Below are 16,856 nucleotides of genomic sequence, written 5' to 3'. Positions count from 1 at the left end.
AAAAAGCCCACTTCAGCCCTAAACGCTTCAGCATCTATTTCCTGATATTAAGGGCATTAGCCTGTATAACCAGAATACAATTCAATTGTTGAATCTAAGGACAGTACTCTTAATTCAACAGTATTATCTAACATAAGCTCCATATGTAAATTCCCCCATTGTTTAAAAAACATCATGTCTATAATGCATATATACATGTGTAGGTATGTAAATATAGATGCCTTTAACATACACATCCATATTATACATACATATGGGAGAGAGATTAAGAATTAAGTGTTTGTGTTGTGGTACTGATGTTTCCCCATGTTCCAATTAAAATTCCTGAGTTGTACTTTAGTCCTCATTACCTGGAACTCTCTCCCAATTTCTTTGTTTTTGTCACTTTTGATGTCATTGAATTTCTGAAGAGGACAGGCTAGTCATCTTGCTCAGGGTCCTACGTGCTGATCCAACTAAACATTTTTGGAAAGACGAGCACATAGTATTTGTGCATCCTATCAGGAAGCAAGCCGTTATTTCTTGTCTTCTTGATAACAGCCATTCTAACAGGTGTGAGGTAATACCCGATTGTGATTTTAATTTGCATTTCGCTGATGATTAGTGATATTGAGCACCGTTTCATGCACTTGTTGGCCATCTATATGTCTTCTCTGGAAAAATGTCCATTCATATTCTCTGCCTAATATTACTTGGATTTCTTTTTTGCTATTGAATTATATAAGCTGTTTATATATTGTGGATATTAATCTCATCCGATACATGATTTTCAAATATTTTCTCTGTTTGGTAAGTTATCTTTTAATTTTATCGATGGTTTCCTTTGCTGTGCAGAAGCTTTTTAGTGTGCTGTAGTTTCACTTGTTTATTTTTGCTTATGTTGCCATCGCTTTTGGTGTCAAATTCAAAAAATTATTGCCAAGGCTGATGTCAAGGAGCTTGCCATCTATGTTTTCTTTTAAGGAATTTTATGGTTTCAGGCCTTCCTTTCAAGTGTTTAATTCCTTTTGAATTAATTTTCGTGAGTGATTTAAGAGAGTGGTCCAGTTTCATTCTTTTGCATGTGGCTTTTCAATTTTCCCAACATCATTTATTGAGGAGACTGTCCTTTCTCCATTGTATATTTTTGGCTGTTTTGTCATCAATTAATTGACCATATATCTGTGGGTTTATTTCTGGGCTCTCTATTTTGTTCCGTTGATCTATATTTCTGTTTTTATGCCAGTACCATACCATTTTGATTACCATAGTTTTGTAACATGGTTTGAAATCAGAGGGCAAGATGCCTCCAGCTTTGTTCTTACTACTCTAAGATTGCTTTGGGTATTTGGGTGCTTTTGTGGTTCCATACAAATTTTAGTTTTGTTTGTTCTGTTTCTGTAAAAAAAAAAAAAAGAAAAGAAAAGAAAAAAGAAAACAAAAACAAAAACATGCCATTGGAATTTTTAAAGGGTTTGCATTGAATTTGTAGATTGCTTTGGATGATATTGATATTTTAACAATATTAATTCTTCCAGTCCATGAGCATGAATATCTTTTCACTTATTTGTTTTCTTCAGTTTCTCTCATCAGTGTCTTATAGTTTTCAGTGCACAGGTCTTTCCTCTCTTTGGTTAAATTTATTCCTGGGTATTTTAGTATTTTTGATACAATTATAAATGAGATTATTTTCTCAATGTCTCTTCCTGATTTTTTGCTGCTAGTGTATAGAAACACAACAGATTTTTAAAATTGTATTGTATTATTTGTGTTGTGATTGTATGTTGCAACTTTACTGAATTCATTGATTCGTTCTAGCAGCTTTTTAATAGAGTCTTTAGGGTTTTTTAAATATAAAATATCATCTTGTCTGCAAACAATGACAGTTTTATTTTTTCCTTTCCAATTTGGAAGATTGTATTTCTTTTCCTTGTCTAATTGCTATAGCAAGGACTTCCAATAACACGTTGAATAAAAGTGGTGAGAGTGGGTATCCTCATCTTGTTCCTAATCTTGGAGGAAAAGTTTTCATGTTTGCACCACTGAGTATGATGATAGCTGTGAGCATTGAAACGCTTTGATTTTCTTTGAATATTGAACCAGTCTTGTAGCTCTAGTGTAAACCCCTCTTGATCATGGTGCCTGGTTCTCTGAACATATTGCTGAATTCTATTTGTTAATATTTGTTAAGATTTTTTTCATCTACGTTCATGCGGAATGTGTAGGATATTAGAATATTTTTATATTTATGTAAGATAGCTGTAGCTTTCTTTTTGAAAATTTTTGCCCCTGGTTCTGGTGTCAGGGTAGTAGATGCTTCATAGAATGAATTGAGAAGTGTTCCGTACTCTTCTGATTTCTAGAAGAGATTATGTAGAATTGATATTCATTCTTCTTTTAACTTTCTGTAGAATTTTCCAGTGCAACCATCTGGGTCCAGAATTTCTTTCCTTGGGATATTTAAGTTACAAGTAGACTCTCCTGAACAGTTATAGAGTTATTCAAAGTATCAACTTCATATTTAGTGAGTTGTAGTGGTTTGTACTTCTAAGGAATTTGTCCATTTCGTCTAAGCAGTCAAATTTATTTGTGTAGAGTTTTTCCTAATATTCCCTTATCCTTTTGATATCTGAAAAATCTGTGGTGACTGTAGTCTCTGTTCATTCCTGATACTAATTACTTGTGTGTCTTTTGTCCTTTGTCAGGATTATTGACCTCTTCAACGAATCGGCTTTTATTTTATTGATTTCATCCATTGCTTTTTGTTTTCAATGTCATTAATTTCTGCTTTGTATTATTTTCTTTCTTCTGTTTGCTTTGGATTTCTTTCACTTTTCATTTTTATTTCTTTCCTTCTTTTGTTCTGTTTTGTTTTGTTTTGTTTTGTTTCTTGCTGTGGGAACTTGAGTTACTGATTTAAAAATTCTCTTCTTTTCTAATGTATTAGAAATTTAACTTAGGGCTTTAAACTCCCCTGTCAGCACTGATTTAGGTGTTTCTCACAAGTTTTTATACGTTGTATGTTCATCGGATATTTTAAAACTGCCAAATGCCTATGACATAGCCTTTGCTACGATACTGGCTAAAACATAAATACGTGATTAAAATATTGGACTGAAATTGATTCGAAAAGATGAAGCGACAGAGGCGGAAACCAGAGGAAGTCCTTTTGCCTAGTGGACATCAGAACGATCCCCTTTGATACCTGAGGCAAAAGGGCTTGCGAGGAAAGAAGGCGAAGGTCCAGCGCAGAGGGGAGGAAGGAGGAGAACGGGTCCTACAGTTCCGTGGATTCAAAGCACAGATCATTTCCGAGAGCCGAGAGCTCTGACCGCTGGTGCGGTGAAAAGGGCCACCGCAGCGCGGGTCCGCAGCCAGGTAGGGGCGGCGTCCACACTGCTGGGTGCGGCGTCTCCTGGGGCTCAGACGCACCTAACCCTCCGGCTCCCGCAGCCTCTGTGAGCTGGGGAGTCAGCGGAGGCGACCCTTGCCCTCCGGCGCTTAGCTTTGGACCTGGAGACCCTGCGTAGGACGCGGGTCCCCAAGTCAAGCTGTGGCGGGTCCTGAAGTCAAACTCTGGGGAGCTCCACGGTCCTCGCTTTGAGGGAGACTCAGAACCCAACGCCAGGGCCTCTCAGGAGCCGCCGTCTCCTTCCCTGACGGATCCATCGCTTGTGTTGCTAGGGTTATTCAGTTTAAAGAGTCGGTGGCCAGATTAGTGACAGCAGGACCTACGGTTTCCTGGACATACCGTCAAGCTGGGCTTCGCAGCTGGTTTCCGTAGTGTAGTGGTTATCACGTTCGCCTCACACGCGAAAGGTCCCCGGTTCGAAGCCGGGCGGGAACATTCTGAAGTTTTTCTGAGTTACACATATACATTTAAAAAACCAAAACGGGGTGTGGCAGGGGGCGCAGCTGCCTTGTCGATCTCCAATATACACAGGAGGAGTTCCGTTACTACCTGAAAAAGGGCCTTCTCAGCACTAGGAACTAAGCCTCCTTTGCCTGAGTCACTTTGGACACCGGGACACAAGCAGTTACTCTGAGGGCTCAGGACAAGTCTTCAGGTTACGTTTACACACGCAAATCCTCTTAGCTTCTTTTCTAAATCCCTCTACACGCTGACACGTGTTATGTCTCCGAAAACCAAGAACTTCATCCCTTTGAAGCACAGCTGGCTTTCCCACACCTCAGCACACCTGCAGAACACGTTGATTTGCCTAACAAGAGAACGAACCCGATTCCGCACCTGGGGCTGGAGCCAAAGACGGGTAGAGAAAGAACTTAGGCTCCTCGAATTGAGCTGACATGGCAGGAAAAAGAGCCGGTACCCGTGCCATTAGGAGGAGAGACCGTGGATTCAGGTCAGAGATTAGCAAGTAAACGGATCCGTTCATCACCCTCTGAGAGTCCATTTGACACCTGACTTATAAGGGCAATGGGAGTTTGTCCTTGGCTCTGCCGCACGCAGGACTAAAGCTAGACCAGGATGGCATTCAGGCCAGTTACCTTGTGGCCTGGCCTCAGAGCCCGAAGTGTCGCTCATGCCGGGAGAGGTAAGGGTGGTGAGCAACAGGGCAAGGACTGGGAGCACTGCACAGCAGCATTCAGCCCTGGGCCGCTAGGAATTGCCTCTTTTTCTAGTTTGCCTTTCTCTGAAAGCTGATCTTTCATAATTTTCACATGTAGAGGCCAAGCGGGGTTCCGGCGTGTTTCCCTGGTGGTCTAGTGGCTAGGATTCGGCACTTTTACCGCCGCGGCCCGGTCAGGGAAGTCTTTTTCACAGTGGGTCTTTGCTTGCGGGACGTTCCAACCGCATAGTTGGCTTTTGCCGCAAGATTCAGATGCAGATGAATCTCTGCACTGATTCCCTAAAGGTAGTTGAGGTCTTGCCTCAAGATCCTTGGCATCGCCCAGGCTGGAGGAACGGAAGTGTGATGAACAGCCAGAGCGGGGGGTGGCCTCCCGTCTTTCTGCCTTCATCTCAGAAACCTGATGTCTCGTTTACAGAGCTTTCATCCACCTGTAACCTGGGACTTTCGTTCCAAAAACTCGGTAAGAAAACAAAACCATAAAATATTTGCAACATACAAAATTTTTAATGTACTAACGTCGTATAGTCTGTACCGAAAGCACAGTTAACATTTTCCCGCGTTTGTTTCCTCACTCTCTCCTCTCCTTTTGTGTAAGAATTGCGACACTCCTTGAGGGTAAGCGCAGACATCTCACAACTCAAGATCACTGATTAGGCGACTGTCGTTGCTCCTTTCTTTGGCGTGTCCCTCCAAACCAGCTTCGGCGGGACCTGTCCTCCAAGAACACGGGAAGGCTTTGTCCTCGCGAGGAGGCCCCTCTTGACCCTTCAGGAACCTGACAGTCGTCCTCTTCAGGCTGTAAAGAAGCCTCCGGAGGAGTTTTATTCGGCTCTTCCCGATAAAGCAAGCGAGGCACCCCTTATGCTTTTAGGAACACGACCAGGCTGTCATCCCCAAGCCCCAGCGGCCCTCCAGAGGAGTCTGGAGGAGTGGGCTGTGGGGTCTTGGGTCATCTTGAGCATCACTAAAATGGACCCAGAGGGTAAGGAGCACCATCATGCCTCCACTCTTTCGAGGAACCCTAGATTCCTTCAGAGTTCTCTTGGCATAGGTTCCCTCGTGGACAAGACATAGGTGATTATGAGTAATGAAGACAGAAATAATCGCGAATCCTTTCAGCGCTAAAAAGGCCGGCCGTGGACGTCCCTGGGTGGGCTCGAACCACCAACCTTTCGGTTAACAGCCGAACGCGCTAACCGATTGCGCCACAGAGACACACACGGAGTGCTTCTCTTCATCCCCGCGGAGAGCAAGCTCTCCTTCCACGCGAGGCGGAGCCACTCGTCTTTCTCAGGACCGCGGTGCCGGCTCTAAAGCCCACAAAATCCGAGAGGTGGAGTCGACTCAGCGTGTTCGTCCGGTGGGAAAGCCGTGAGTTGGGCGATTCCGAAGGCAGAAGGGCAGCCGAGGGTCGCCACCGCGCCTTGCTCCACGCCTGCTTCAGATGCCAGCGCCCGGAGACGCCCGGGACCGCGATCACCTGGGCCTGAGCCCAGCGGAACCCAAGGGGAGTTGAACTCCCAGTGGGCTCCGTAATGCCTCCCGGTTTGCTCCGCCTTCGACCCGACCGCCTGTGCAGCGGGGCAACAGTTTAGTAGGTGTGGTCGGTTGGCTGCAGCGGGAAAGAGATCAAGTCAAAAAAGGAAACGTGAAAAAGAGCGAGAGAAAGCAGAGGCATGGAGGAGAGACCTTACTGGAAGCCTGTGAGGAGGCTCGGGCCAGATCCTGAGAGATGAAAATTGTTTTTATTATGTAGCAGAATGAGGAGGAAGAATCGGAAAATAGCACGGAAGAGAGTAAAGCACGAGCATGTAGATGGCCAAGAATTAAACAGCAAAAATACTGTGAATATATATATAAATTACTCCCAGGACCGCGATGCATCGTGAGCGGACAGTGGTTATTGGTGCGTTGCGGTTACCGCAACTTGGGTCAGACCCAAACCACAGAAGGGTACTTAGGTCTCTGATCGGTCATTCGACTGCTTTTAATGCCAGCACGAGCTACTCCCCCTAGCAGCGGTCAGAGAGCAGAGCGTACCTCCGGCCCCACAGCACGATGCAGTCAAAAGAGAAATGACCCCCACAGTGCACAAATCTGTGGACAGCCGTTCAAAGCGAAATCTAGGTCGATTCCTTGTCTCGCTATTGAGCAGGAAAAGTCCCTAAGGGTGAAATACAGTCTCTCACGGAGCCTTGTCTGTAGCTTCCTTTAAAGAAATAGTGGGGTCATAGCCGTTTTTCTAGTAGAGATAATTCAAGTATCAGGGAGAGTTTTTACACTAAAGGAGAATGAGTTTTTAATGCGTTTACAATAAAATGCGAACTAGTTGTCATGGTCTATATCAGCTTGTCTCCATCCACCGTCCAGTGATTTGTTTTTTTTTTTTTTATGGGAATAGCAAATCATTGAACTCTAGTTCACATAGTTAAAAGCACACATCTTTAATGCACAGTTTGTTGAGTCTGGGCAAATGCAATCATTACCCAGATCGAGTTAGAGAAAACTGCCATCCTCCCAGAAATGTCTGTTGAATCCCTTTCCAGGCATTTCGTGCCCTATCCTGCTTAGTTAATTACTATTCTGAGATCTATTGCCATAGATTACTATTGCCTGCTATTGAGATTCAAATGAATTAAGAGACATTTGTGTTGCGGAGGGAGCGATCTGGAGGGTATTTGCTTTAATTCCTCTGGGGAGCGTGGTTTAAAAATGGCAAAGGATGAGTGGAGTGGAGGGTGGTGACCTTGAGTGAACCTTGGTGGGCTAAGAGGCTGCACTGTGCCTGGGTGGGTACGTGTTCACAGTTGCCTGGCAGGAGAGATGCCATGATCTTGAAGGTGCATTCCCCAGGGCATCAGGCTTGTCCATCACACTTGTGAAGTGCTGACCCCTGCAATTTCTCCGCGTTTGAGAGGGAAATTCGACTGCGGAATTGGTGTCAGTGGGGTTTGGGTTCCCACTCTCTCATGATATTCCTCGGTTCGTGGTGACGACATCTCTTGCGTGATGTCTCAGCTGTGCTCTGCCTGCTCAGGGTGAGAGGCCCGCCACATCTCTGGCTCCAATGCTTGGGAATTTGGGTGTACACCCGCATATCCTGGCCCTCCTATTCCTGACCAAAGTATGGATGGGTCACACTTTTTTTTTTTTTTTTTTTTTTTGCCATACCTCCAGTTTATCAGTTTGTGTTTGGGCGCAGTATCTGCTCATTGGATTAGGCACTGGTCTGGGGAGCCCTGCAGGCTGGCTGACAAGCACCAGCAGGAGAGAAGCCACAGGACTGGGATGGTGGGAAAACATAAGGGATGTCACCCAAAGGCCTCATGCTCAACCCTTGAGCTCCACTGTCCCTTTGGGGCCAGGTCTGAAGGAGGCACCCCTTCCAGGAACATGGGCCCCGAGACCCTGCCTTCACAAGGAGGCTCCTGGGGCAAGCATGCCCTTTCTGTTCCAGGCCTAGCCAGCTCCATGGCCTCTCATCTGGCTTCCCCTCTTGCATCCCAGTGGTGTCCTTCAAGATAGTATGTCCCCCTCCCAACAAGCAGAAATGTCCCAACACCTCTCAAGTGCTTGGGGAGGGAGTTGAATCAATGTTTTCTAACAACTGGAGGACAGAGAACTTGTGGTGGCCGGAAGCAACCCCTTGCTTTGTTGGTTCTCTTGGCAGAAATGAGGGCCTGGAATTATCACTTCTCCTCGAGGGCCCTGAGTCACTGGCCAAGTTGGCATCTCTCCCACTGCTCCTCAGGAAACAAAAGGAAATCCTGCAGGGTTGAATATTACCCAGAGGAGATGCCCAGAAAGTGCTCCAGTAGAGCCCAGAATTTATACACTGAACCACTTTGGAGTGATGTTTCCATTGACCCATCCTTCCCTCAGGGAACCTCGGAGAGCAGAGAAATGATGAAAGAGGATATGTCCTTCAGTGGCAGTAAAAACTCTACTTTCTTCTGACTTGTCTCACTGCTCCCCTACGCCTCCTCTTTAGCATCTTTAGGATAGAAGGACACTGCTTTTGCTTTCCTTGCCAAATTCCTATCCATGGCGCCCTTACTTTTAATGGACAGTCGTCTCATATCCACAAATTATAGTAGAAAGGTATTCATATGAGCCTTTCCCAATGCTGTAGTTTGAAATTATCCAAATGTCCATCATTTGTAGTGTAGTTTTACTTTAGTGCGATACGTACATATATATACATACATATATATCAAAAATACAATGTTGCTTGATAACAGCTAGATAGAAAATTGTGTATTCTTTCACATGAACTTGAGGAAAGGATAAGCCTAATTTGCGGGGTAAACATCAGAATAGTGTAAAGTAGCAGGGCATGGATGGGCATTACCTGGAAAGTGTATCAAAGGGCCATGCTTGGATGCCAAAAATGCCTTGATCTATACCTTGATCCTGGTGATGATCACACATTTCAATATTCAAATAGCCGCCCATTAATGATTTGTGCATTTTGTTCTGGTAAACACACCGTAATAATTTGCTTTTAGTTTAAAAATTGGCAGTCGGATGTCCGAGAGTCTGGTTTAGACAATGACCAGACTGGAGTACACTATCAACTATTTAAAGTCTGTTCTATTTTTGTGTCAAAAGGCCTCGCTGATGTTTGAAATATATCCACCCAGAAGAGAAAAAAAAAAAAAAAAGATCCTTATATGATGACCATTTCCTTTGTGGAAGGTACACACAACGCTCATTTAGAGATTGAACCTGACCTTGAGATATTCTCTCTTAAATGGTGGGACCTAGAGCACGTGCAGAGAGCTTCAACCTAGTGCTCCGTTGGGTTGCCCTCCCTCCTCCTGAGCTTACTGCACTTCATGGCCAGCGAGAGGTGCTGCGCAGTCTATGCGGTTGTAAGTGCAAAAGGGAAACACTGCCGTGACTCGGATTCGAACCGAGGTTGCTGCGGCCACAACGCAGAGTACTAACCACTATACGATCACGGCGCGCCACCGACCCGGCGACAGGAAATTGCTTTGCTCTACTAATTTTGACAGAAACCCATTCCAGTTACTGCGTTGCTTTCTTGCTGGACAACAGCAGGTAGGAGTCCGTTTCTTTTAGGTCCTCCCTTCGTTATTCCCTCCTCATTCTGATGTATTTCTCATCTCCCCTGCATCCAGGCTGTGCCTCTCTGCACAGGTCTCCTGGGAATTATCTTTGCTTTGTCCTGTTCGCCCCTGCTTTCCCCCCTCCTCTTAATATTTCCTCTTTTGACCAACCTTCCCCATCCCCTTTCCCTTCCCGCCCCACCGACCGCTGCTGTGTAGAGTAAGGGCAGCGCCTGCGGCGCGGACAGTCGGGTGAAGGTGGAGCAAAGAACCCAGAGGAGCATCATGGAGCCCACCCGGCGCTCGGCTTCCCTCCGGCCCCACTCGTCTCAGGTCTGGAGGTCGCGGTCCCGGGCGTCTCCCGGGCGCTGGCATCTGAAGCAGATGTGGAGCCAGGCGCTTCGGGGACGCTCGGCTGCCCCTCTGCCTTCGGAATCGCCCAAAGCACGTTCCCACCGGACCAACAGGCCGCGTCGACTCCACTTCTCCGGTTTTCCGAGGCTTTGGAAAGGGCGCCGCGGTCCTGAGAAGGACGAGTGGCTCAGCCCAGCGTGGAAGGAGAGCTTGCTCTTCATTGCGAAGGGGGAGGGGAGGGGGGACTGTCCTTGTGTGTCTCTGTGGCGCAATCGGTTAGCGCGTTCGGCTGTTAACCGAAAGGTTGGTGGTTCGAGCCCACCCAGGGACGTGCCTCGGCTTTTTTAGGACCTGATTCAACGGTTTGCTATGTTTCTGGGCTGCACGTCCTTTCATCTAACCCTGAATGGAAGCCTCCATTGCCTGCCTTGTCATCTGTGTCTTGTCCACAACAAGAGAACCTAAGCCGAGACCATCGCTGATCCTCCCAGGAGAGCTCTGCAGGGAAACAGGCACTTGCGGTCCAGGATTCCTCGAAAGAATGGAGTGTTACCTCCGGCTTCAACCCCAGTTGAAGCTTCAACTTTCGACTAGAAACGAGTTTCAGTGAAGTTTCATCCATTGTTTAACCCTTTATATATATGAAATTAATTGACTTCTATACCTTTATTACTACAAATAATACTACAGTCATGATTCTTGTACACATGTCTCTGGGTAGCGTGCCCAAAGGGCAATTGTTCATTCTATGAAGGAGTTTACATGGTTTTGTACATATGGTCCATTTTCTCACCTTGGTTGGCTTATTAGCTATAATATGCCAATGAAGGTTTTCAGCAGTCGATGGAATTCTCTGTTATTTCAGCGACCGCTTTAGCCTTTGTAGCACACGTCTGTAACTCACAATCTGCCTTCAAGCAATGCCATAGGTGTTCACATGTCTCCCCTGCCTGCCTTTATGCTATTGTCATGCATTTTATTTTGCGTGTTATAAACCCCACAATCCAAGGTTATTACTTTTGCTTAGTGTCCCATGTTTTAAAAGAGATTTAATTAACAAGAAAAAAATCTTACATATTATCTCATGTAGATTCCATGTCCCCTGCCCTTCATTCCTTTTTGTGCATCCAGAATTCCATCTGGTGTGAGTTTTCTTTTGTGGGGAGGACTCCTTTAACCTTTCTTGTGGTGTGGGTCTCCCGGTAACTAAGTCTTTCAACATTTCTTCAAAGACTTTTTTGAGGGGAGGAGGCATAGAATTCTATGTTGACTTTTATTCCCTCAGTCCTTTAAAGATGTCTCTCCACTGTCCTTTTCACTTGCAGTGCTTCAGATGAGAAATCTGATATTTCTTAAATCTTATGTCTTATTCCTCTGGCTGCTTTTGTGATTTTTTTTCTCCAATTGATATGAGCAATTTAATTATTATGTGACTAGGTGCGGTTTTCTTCATATTTACTGTGCTTGGGGTTCGTTTGACTCCTTGGGTCAGTGGTTTATACTCTTCATTATAAACGGAAAGTTTTCTGTCATTGTTTCCCCCAAATGAGTCTGCTTGTGGGTCTAAAGCTGTGGTACATGGTAGCAGGAGGTCCTGAGGAGGATCAGCAGACCCATGTAAGTCAACTACTTTAACCTCAGAGGGAGACCTTAGAGCTTCTTTAGGTAAGTGGAGGTAACCTACTTCAGGTAACCTCTTCAAACAAGGGAGGAAGGGCTGCTTCTCAAGTAACCTGAGGCTCGGTGCAGTTTAGGATTTCAAGAGCCCCAGTTTCATCAGAATCTGCCCATACAACCCCATCCCAATGATACCAGTCCTTCTTAATAAATGTCCTGACTTGAACATAACAGATCCTGTGATGCTGAGAATTCAATTTAGATTTCCTTTGCAGAACGCAGGTCTAGACTTATACTATTAAACAAGGTATTAAGTTTGTGTCTGTTTGTTTTTTTAAAAAATAAGATAAAAATAGAAGCTTTCAGTTCCCTAACCTAAATCTTGAGCTAGGATCTTAGAACTTTGAGCTCATCATTTTGTTTCCCCAATTCCTCCTGTTTACATGCAGTTATTCAACCCATCATACTCATATCTTGACTAAAATGTTCTATGTCAGCAACTATTTGGCCATTCTAACCCTTGCCTTCTGTGGAAACCTATATACAGGTATATACAGAAGGTGATTCGGGAAAATGTTTTGCTGCTGCATGTCATGGACTGACAGTGTTCACCGACACTAGGGTCATTAATAATTTCAACTATAATCGAGTCCAAGATCCAATTCCAGATAATCTGTAACCATTCCATTTATGATCTGAATGCTAACCGAGGGTGTCACTACAACAATGCTAAACACAGTAGAACAATGGCACCCCACAAAGACTTATGACTGGGGACTTCAGCATACTGGGTCTCTGCTACCATCCCACTTTCTTGTGCCCCTACACACAAACACACATTTTACTCCCTCCTGCACATATTAGGTGAAGTAGTTGTACTTCCTGGTTTCTCAACAAAACTAGACTTGAATCACCTTGGAGGCCACAGTTTTCTGTCCCACTTGCCTCACCATCCTTCTGCTTCCTCTCATCAGATTTTCATTTATTCCTGCCCTCCTGGAGTATGTCCTTCTTCAAGCCCCTGGCCCTCTCTCTCAGATACAGGAGCTAGATGGAGAATTGTGCTATCGTTTAAATTACGGCAGGCTTGTTCCCTGGATACAAATCAACCCAAAGAAGAGCATTTGTTGTCCACTCCAGGTTTATTTTTTGTTTATTTGTTTGTTTGTAGAAAACAAACTTAGAAAACTAACACTTGAATATTTGCTTTTCCTACAAAGAGAAATTTGAAGTGACACTGCTGGTGTCTGTGAAGTTAGCTCTGAGTAGTAAAAATTGAAAGCCCTTGCATTCACCATGGGGCTGAGGAGAAATGGCAGTCAAAATTGGCTGGAAGGACGCTTCTGATTCCATAAGATACATCACTTCCACCAAAGGGAAGTATCATTTCCATTGTACTGATCAGCATAATTTATAATAGCCAAGATACAGAAACAACCCAAGTGCCGATCAACAGATAAAAGGATAAAGAAGATGTGGCATGTATATACAATGGAGTATCTTGCCATTTCCTACACCATGGATAGACTTGAGGGTATTTTGCTAAGTGAAATAAGATAAATAAAGACAAATAACATGTGATTTCACTATGCATGAAATATTCTCTAAAAATGTTTTTAAACGAATGAACAAACCAACCATACAAAAACAAACACATAGATACAGAGAACAGAGTAATGATTACCAGAGGGGAGAGGGGAGAAAGGAGGGGGAAGTGAGTAAAGTTATTTGTTGTAAATAATTTTGTTTTACTGCTAGCTGGAGACAGAGAGCTAGGCAAGAACCAAGGGGGAGGCTGTCTTTCACTGAAGGGTCTCTCCCAAGCTGAGCAGTTCTAGCCCTCAGGCTGACTCAAGACCCATTGCCCACCACAAACCAAGCTGTCTGGAGGGCAACTAGTGCTGGGGGAATGACAACCTAGTCGTGTTCCTGCAAGCACAGGGAGCGCCTTGCCTGCACCATTGAGGAAGGCCAAATTAATCTCCTTCTGAATCTTCTTCACAGCCTGAAGAGAACCAGGCGATAATGGACCTTCACTTAAGGACAAACCTTCTGATGACCTTGGAGGACAGGTCCTGCAGAAGCTGGTTTTGAGGGACTTGCCAAAGGAAAGGAGCAACAGTCCCCTAAGCAGTGATCTTGAGTTGAGATGTCTGCAAGTTACTCTCAAAGGGTAGTGTAACTCATGTATATGGAGAGATTGAGAAAGCAAATTTGGGAAGATGTTAACTAGTGCGTTTAGGTGAAGAATATATGCTGTTACTAATTTTTGTATGTTTCTGTTTTGTTTTTGTTTTTTAAGGAGTAATTGTTACTCAAGTCCTAAGTTCTCTTTAGATGGGCACTCTGAGAGGGAGATGATAGGTTTCCGGGAGAAGAGATAAGAGGAGAGGAGAGGAGGCCAGTGGCTGGCTAATATGCTTATCACATCTCACCTCTCCCAGCCTGGGAGGGGCCTTGGACCCTGGGGCCTAAACTCATCAGTTTAAGAATTCAGTGCAGAGAATCTTCTGCATCTGAACATCACACTTCTAGAGATGAAGTGAAGCTAGCGGGGTGCAGAGATCCAGCAAAATTAGCACTTCCCTGACTGGGAATCAAACCCTGGACGTGGTGGTGAAAGCGCCCAACCCTAGCTACTAGACCACCAGAGGGAACTATATTAGCCCCTATTTAGGGTCTCCAGGAGAAAACCGGGAAAGTCAACATTAAATCTGAGGCATGTGGAGAGCAGGAGAGAAGGGATTCCCATCGGCCCAGGGCTGAATGCAGCTGTGCAAGGCTCCTGGCCCTTGGCCCGCTGCTCGTCACCCTTCCCCTCTCCCGCTGTGGGCGACGCTCTCTGCTCCGAGGCCAGGCCAGGCCAGGCCGCACGTGGTAACCGGCTGGGTTCCCTCCTAGTCCAGCTACGTCTCTGTCCGCGGCAGAGCCGAGGTCATTCTCTCTTTCTGAACCTCGGTTTCCTTTTAAGTCAGGCGCAGACCTGGCTCTCAGCGGGAGATGAGCGGATGGGTCTCCTTGCTGACCTCTGTCCTCAGTCCAGGGGCGCTCCCGGTGACGGCAGGGGTACTGGCTCCTTTTCCTCCCCGACCAGCTCAATTCGTGGAGCCTGAAATTCTCAACTACGCGTCTTTGACTCGAACCCTCGGTGCAGGGTTACTTCTCTTTTGTTCTGTCAGGCAAATCAACGTGTTCCGCAGGTGTGCTGAGGTGCGGGAAAGCCAAGTGTGCTTCACAGGGGTGAACTTCGTGGTTTTCAGAAACTTAATACGTGTCAGCGTATAGAGGAGATTTAGGCTCCAGGTGAGAAGGTGAGGGAATTTCCGGATGTAAAGGTAACCTGAAGTCGGCTGTGTCCTGTGCCCTCCTTGGACTAACTGGCATCTAAAGTGACTGAGAGCAGAGAAAGGGGGCCTGGTTCCTAGTGCGGAGTAGGCTTTCAGGTAGTAAGGGAAGCTCTTCTGTGTTTCCTGGGGAAGGAAAATGCAGCTGCGTCCGCAGTATTATCTCATGCCTTTGGACCCTTTTTGCTTTAATAATACAAAGGTAAATTTCACAAAAGAAATAGACCTGTTTCCGCCCGGTTTCGAACCGGGGACCTTTCGCGTGTGAGGCGAACGTGATAACCACTACACTACGGAAACGACGCAGGTGCTTGCATTTAAGGGTATCTCCAGGAAAACCCTATCCTGGTCACCATTATTTTAAACTGAAGAATAATTCTGGGAGTTTCAGTGATCTCTCAGGCAGCAAAGGGGACTGTAGCTTCCCAGAAGCCCTGGCTTAGGTCTCCACGCCTTCCCAGAAGCGAGGACCTTCAGCGCCCCCCACCCCCCAATCTAGCTTGGGACCCCACATCCAACGCAGGATCTCCAGTTCCACAACTAAGCGCCTAGTCCAAGAGTGGCCTGGAAGCTGCAGAAGTAGCGGGTTTATGCGCTTCTGAGCCGCAGGCGACCCCTCCGCCCAGGACTGTGGACGCTGCCCCTCCGGGCTGCAGACCCGCCCCTCGGTGGCCCTTTTCACGGAGACACATGTGGCAATTGCGTGCTTGAAATGTGGCTAGTGCGGAGAAATTGAATATTTATTTTTATTTTTAACTGCATACTAGGTAATTAATTTAAATTTAAATACCCAAATACCCACATGAGGCTAGTGGCTACTGTATAGAGAGCACAGATTGAAGAATAATTGTTTTACCATAAAATCATCAGCTTTAATCCTTATAGCAATAAACATATTTAACTAGATTCACACATAATAACAATGCTGGATGGCCTTCTCCACCTGCTTAGATACAGTTGAATGTCAGTTCAGCCCGGAGAGGGCATCTCTGCAGCTGCCTTTGCTTCCTTATCAGATCCCCACATCTTCACCAAGGGACCAGGAGCCTCAGCCAGTCCTACTCTCTCACAGTGGGGTCTCAACTGCCTTGGCTGATCACACAGCTGTGCCCAGATGGTGGCTTCACATGTTTCCTCACCAGTCTGATTGATATCACTAGAGCACTGTGTGGGCCCCAGTATTGTATTTTGTAGGAGTTCCCTTGTTTTTGAAGGTTCTTGGGACAAGAGCAAGAATCGAGGCTCTGGTTGGTGGGAGATCACATCTACCTATGCATTCTTTGTGTGGATTAAGAGACAGTCATGTCAGCAAGTGCTAACAGTGATAAAATATTTGTTCCATCCCCAAGAACTGCTTTTGATTCCCACCAGCAGTGATTTATTGAATTTTTCAAAGCTAATTTCTCTGTTCACAGACAAGACTGCAGAATAAGAATGGAAGTTACAGAAACAATGGCTTTAAAGGGTAAGAAAAATGTGTTGAGGTAGGACTTGAGGGATCATGGAGAAGTCTTGGCCTTCAGTGGAAGCCAAACAGCCAAGCCCAGTGAAGCTCAGGCACCTGAGGGGCTTCCACTCTGGATGCCTTCAGTCCTTCATCCCTCGAGCCCCTCCTCAGAGGAAAAGAGCATCCTTAAGCAAAGCAAAAGCACCGTGAGCCTCCCTGATTCAGCAGACACAGAAGATGGGACACTCGGACCAGAATGGAGAGACAAAGTGGTTTAGACACAGAGAGAATTATGGTGAGTTCATTAATTATACATAACTGGAAACTGGCTATTTAAAGACTGAGAAGGACCTATCTTCCAACTGTTTAAAGGCTCAGTTTTCCATGGAGGGGTCTTCATCCCGGAATATGTATTAAAGCTACCTATGTTGCATATACAGACAATATG

General features: G+C 45.6%; 1 protein-coding gene and 5 non-coding genes across 6 annotated transcripts in view; 3 read left to right on the top strand and 3 right to left on the bottom strand.

Annotated features, from left to right (window-relative positions):
• LOC135319037 (neuroblastoma breakpoint family member 6-like protein) overlaps positions 1–16,856 on the top strand; it is a 31,283-nt gene that overhangs the window by 11,645 nt on the left and 2,782 nt on the right. The window lies entirely within an intron of this gene.
• Positions 3,754–3,826, top strand: TRNAV-CAC (transfer RNA valine (anticodon CAC)). The gene has a single exon. It is a non-coding gene; the product is annotated as a tRNA-Val (tRNA).
• Positions 5,716–5,789, bottom strand: TRNAN-GUU (transfer RNA asparagine (anticodon GUU)). Its single transcript has one exon. It is a non-coding gene; the product is annotated as a tRNA-Asn (tRNA).
• Positions 9,470–9,541, bottom strand: TRNAH-GUG (transfer RNA histidin (anticodon GUG)). Its single transcript has one exon. It is a non-coding gene; the product is annotated as a tRNA-His (tRNA).
• Positions 10,258–10,331, top strand: TRNAN-GUU (transfer RNA asparagine (anticodon GUU)). The gene has a single exon. It is a non-coding gene; the product is annotated as a tRNA-Asn (tRNA).
• On the bottom strand, positions 15,189–15,261 carry TRNAV-CAC (transfer RNA valine (anticodon CAC)). Its single transcript has one exon. It is a non-coding gene; the product is annotated as a tRNA-Val (tRNA).

Source organism: Camelus dromedarius, chromosome 23 (genome assembly GCF_036321535.1).
Source record: "Camelus dromedarius isolate mCamDro1 chromosome 23, mCamDro1.pat, whole genome shotgun sequence".
Classification (NCBI taxonomy): domain Eukaryota; kingdom Metazoa; phylum Chordata; class Mammalia; order Artiodactyla; family Camelidae; genus Camelus; species Camelus dromedarius.
Note: the sequence above shows the minus strand (reverse complement) of the source record. Positions and strands in the feature narration are given on the sequence as shown.